Source organism: Dipodomys merriami, unplaced genomic scaffold (assembly GCF_024711535.1).
Source record: "Dipodomys merriami isolate MVZ:Mamm:240054 unplaced genomic scaffold, mDipMer1.0.p SCAF_541, whole genome shotgun sequence".
Lineage (NCBI taxonomy): Eukaryota > Metazoa > Chordata > Mammalia > Rodentia > Heteromyidae > Dipodomys > Dipodomys merriami.
The window spans coordinates 223,349-228,269 of NW_027206115.1; the positions used below are offsets into that span (position 1 = coordinate 223,349).

Here is a 4,921-nt window from a genome sequence, read left to right on the forward strand (position 1 = left end):
AAAATAATTCACAGTGAGAACTTATAACTGAAGAAATGTGGAAATAAACTTTATTCTCAGGTGAAAGGAAAAGGTTTGTATAAAAAACGTACAATCTCCAAAGTTAGAAACTAATGTTCTCCTAATGTTTGAGAAGTAAAGTAGACATATAAATTATTTTAAGAAAATAAACAATACAAAGTATCTATTCCCCTAAGATCAAACAGAGCAATTTTTTGGGAAAAAAAACGAAGAATGCTACATATTAAATTATACAGGTTAAAAAGCTAGCAGTAAATAGTTTCGTGATTTGTGTAAATAATTCCTCTGACATCAAAAAGAAGAAAAATCTGAAACACAGAAAAACATTTTCCATCATAAACTGTCAGTGTTACTCTTTTTGTTATTGTGAAAATACTGTACAGAGGGGTTATAATTACTTGGGCAAGTTAATGAGTACATTTCTTATGAAGCATTGTTGCCTCCCCCTTTGTTTCCCGTTATCATCCCTTCCCATCATTCCTCTCCAGTCCCCGCCCCCAGCCAAAGGTGTAAAGTTCATTTTTCGACATAACATCTTGTACAGCTCATTGTTGAAATGGGTCCACCCTCCCCTCCACAAATTATATCTACATCAAATACAGTAAAAACAGGGGTTATACCATGGGTGAGGGACAAATAAGGCAACAAAGAAATATATATATATGTTAGAAACAATAGCAAGCAAGAAAAAAAAAGCATTTGAGTCCTTATCTTGGGGTTCGTTTTGCCTAACATCAACTTATTGACCATTTCTGCTTGTCTCAGATATATACTAGTTATTGCAAATAAAGGGAACCATGGGACCCATATTTCTTTGGGCCTGGCTTTCTTCACTCAATATAATTTTTCCAAGTCTTTCCATTTCCAAACAAATGGAGCCAGATCATTCTTTCCGATGAATGCATGGAATTCCATTATGTATATATACCACATTTTCTTGATCCATTCATCTACTGAGGGGCATTTGTGTTGCTTCCTTATCTTAGCTATGGTAAACAATGCTGCAATAAACATAGTTGTGCTGCTCAGCATGCCCTTAGTATGGTCTTGTTTATGATCATTTGGGTAAATGCATAGAAATGGGATTGCTAGGTCATAGGGGAGCTCTATGTGGAGTCTTTTGAGGAGCCTCCATTCTATTTTCCAAAGTAGTTGAACAAGTTTACACTCCCAACAATGCAGTAGTGTTCCCTTCTGTCTATATCCCCTCCAGCATCTGTTGTTATTAGAGTTCTTGATTATAGTAGACCAGTGGTAGAGTGTTTGCCTTGCATGCATAAGGCTCTGGGTTCGATTCTTCAGCACCACATAAGCAGAAAAAACTGGGAGTGGTGCTTTGGCTCAAGTGGTAGAGAGTTAGCATTGAGCTGAAGAGCTGAAGGACAACACTAGGCCTGGAGTTCTTCCCAGGTTTAAGGGTGTAAGGAAGAGTATTACTTTCTTAATCAATACATTGTAGTGAAAGAAATTTATTTCTCATAAATTAATTCCTACTTTAATATTTTAAAATATGTAATAGTTAAGATGGAAAAATGTCTTTACCTTTACATTAAGGAGTATTTGGATCTTATTTATGTTTTTTCTCCTTTATATGACTCATTTTAGATGTTCAAAAAATGGAGCATGTGATAAAGACTTACCAGGAAGGTTCAGATGAATGTCTGCATGACGTAGCTGTCACAAATATTAACACAATAGAGCAAAGAGTGAGATTAGTGACGAATTCTAACTTGACCTCAAAACAGAAGCCATATCTGAATAGGAATGGTGAGAACTCCTTAAGGATGACGACAGACGAGTTCATTCAGTGTCAGAACATGCTCGACTACAGTGAGCCTGGTAAGATGCCGGCTGCATATATGTCTGGTGTTTCTCCTGTAGTTAAACAATCACTTAGATATTCAGAGGCTTTTAGTCAAAATTATTATGGTCCATATTTTGAATATGGAGGAGAGAAGATATTAAATTCAGATATGATATTCTTTCCCCATAATTGGTTTTGTGTCAGAGATCCTGCCTCTAACCATAATGAATACAGAGAAGAATATGATAAGTCTGCTCTTCTTGCCCAAGAACTTTGTCAGGGAGGGAGGTTTCCAGTCACTATGCATCAGAAAAGAGACACAGGAGAGAGTCCGTATAGAAGTAGTGAATGTGAGAAATCATTCAGTAAGGATTTATACCTTACAAAACCTGAGAGGAAATATCCAGAGAAGCCTGATGTGCATAAGCGATTTGCAAAATCTATCTTTAAGAAATCAGAACTAAATTCTGACCAACCTAAAACAACAGCAGAATTGAAACCCTATGAATACAAAGAACGTAGGAAATTTTCCACTCAAAAGTCAGGTCTCAGAAGGCATCACAGAACTGACAAAGAACTGAAGTTTGACGAATGCAACAAATGTGGAAAATCATTTAGAATGAAGTCATACATCACTTCGCATCAGAGAACATACACAGGAGAGAAATCTTATGAATGTGACAAATGTGGAAATTATTTCAGACAGAAGTCAGACCTTACTGTTCATCAGAGAACTCATACAGGAGAGAAACCTTATGAATGTAATGTGTGTGAAAAGTCTTCCACCTGTAAGTCACACCTTACTGTTCATCAGAGAACACACACAGAAGATAAACCTTATGAATGTAACAAATGTGGAAAGTATTTCAGATTAAAATCACGCCTTACTGTTCATCAAAGAAAACATAGAGGGGAGAAACCTTATGAATGTAATGTGTGTGAAAAATCTTTCACTCATAAGTCAGACCTTACTGTTCATCAGAGAACACACACAGGAGAGAAACCTTATGAATGTAACAAATGTGGAAAGTATTTCAGATTAAAATCACACCTTACTGTTCATCAAAGAAAACATACAGGGGAGAAACCTTATGAATGCAATGTGTGTGAAAAGTCTTTCACCCGTAAGTCAATCCTTACTGTTCATCAGAGAACACACACAGGAGAGAAACCTTATGAATGTAATGTGTGTGAAAAGTCTTTCACCCATAAGTCACACCTTACTGTTCATCAGAGAACACACACAGGAGAGAAACCTTATGAATGTAACAAATGTGGAAAGTATTTCAGACAGAAGTTTCACCTTACTCTCCATCAGAGAACACACACAGGAGAGAAACCTTATGAATGTAATGTGTGTGAAAAGTCTTTCACCCATAAGTCAGACCTTACTGTTCATCAGAGAACACACACAGGAGAGAAACCTTATGAATGTAACAAATGTGGAAAGTATTTCAGATTAAAATCACACCTTACTGTTCATCAAAGAAAACATACAGGGGAGAAACCTTATGAATGCAATGTGTGTGAAAAGTCTTTCACCCGTAAGTCAATCCTTACTGTTCATCAGAGAACACACACAGGAGAGAAACCTTATGAATGTAATGTGTGTAAAAAGTCTTTCACCCATAAGTCAGACCTTACTGTTCATCAGAGAACACACACAGGAGAGAAACCTTATGAATGTAACAAATGTGGAAAGTATTTCAGACAGAAGTTTCACCTTACTCTCCATCAGAGAACACACACAGGAGAGAAACCTTATGAATGTAATGTGTGTGAAAAGTCTTTCACCCATAAGTCACACCTTACTGTTCATCAGAGAACACACACAGGAGAGAAACCTTATGAATGTAACAAATGTGGAAAGTATTTCAGACAGAAGTTTCACCTTACTCTCCATCAGAGAACACACACAGGAGAGAAACTTTATGAATGTAATGTGTGTGAAAAGTCTTTCACCAGTAAGTCAGACCTTACTGTTCATCAGAGAACACACACAGGAGAGAAACCTTATGAATGTAACAAATGTGGAAAGTATTTCAGATTAAAATCACACCTTACTGTCCATCAAAGAAAACATACAGGGGAGAAACCTTATGAATGTAATGTGTGTGAAAAATCTTTCACATGTAAGTCAAACCTTACTGTTCATCAGAGAACACACACAGGAGAGAAACCCTATGAATGTAACAAATGAGGGACGTATTTAAGATTAATGTCACGTATTTAAGGTTACGGTCCATCAAAGAACACACACAGGAGAGAAACTTTATGAATGTAACAAATGTGGAAAGTATTTCAGACAGAAATTTCACCTTACTGTTCATCAGAGAATACGCACAGGAGAGAGACCTTATGAATGTAACAAATGTGGAAAGTCCTTAATCCGGAGTTCATACCTCAGGAAGCATAAGAGAATCCACCCACATGAGAAACCTTAGGAATGTGATAACTATGGAAAGACTCACCTGGAAGGAAAATAAGTTTGCATGATAGAACAAAAACCTGATAGAAGCCTTGTGAGTGTAGCAAATGTGGAGCCTTTTAGCAAGAAGGCATAACTTATGGTTCCAAATTGAATGTACACAGGAGAAAAATCTTATGAATAAAAAATGTGGAAATTTTCGAGAAGTTATAGTTAAATTTTCATCGGAAAACACACAGGAGAAAATGAAACAAGTATCAAAAAAGTCCTTCACTTAGTAATCATGCAGGGATGAGTGTTTATAGAGCACAGACAAGAAAGACAAGGTATGAATAATACCAATGTAGAAAATCCCACTTCGGCAGCATAGCACAGTGTTTATCAGAGAACTGAATCTCATAGGAGAAAAGAAAACTTACAGGTCTAACAAATATGCAATTTTAATAGAAGTCAGTCCTCAGCACATCCAAGAACGTAATAAGGAGAGAAAATATGAGTATAATAAATGTAGACAAATATTTAGCCAGAAGTTTCAGCGGTTTCTCTACATATTTCAGAGACCTAGAGACAAGACAGACTGTGGAGTGAACATTAGAGGACGTCTTTCAAGAAGAAATGAACCTTCAGCCAGCATTAGAGCACTCACACAAAAATGAAACATAGGGAAA

The 4,921-nt window shown here is 36.5% G+C and overlaps 1 pseudogene; it reads left to right on the forward strand.

Annotated features, from left to right (window-relative positions):
• Positions 1-1,637: 1,637 nt before the first annotated feature.
• On the forward strand, positions 1,638-4,121 carry LOC138811627 (zinc finger protein 717-like; annotated as a pseudogene).
• The last annotated feature ends 800 nt before the right edge of the window (positions 4,122-4,921 follow it).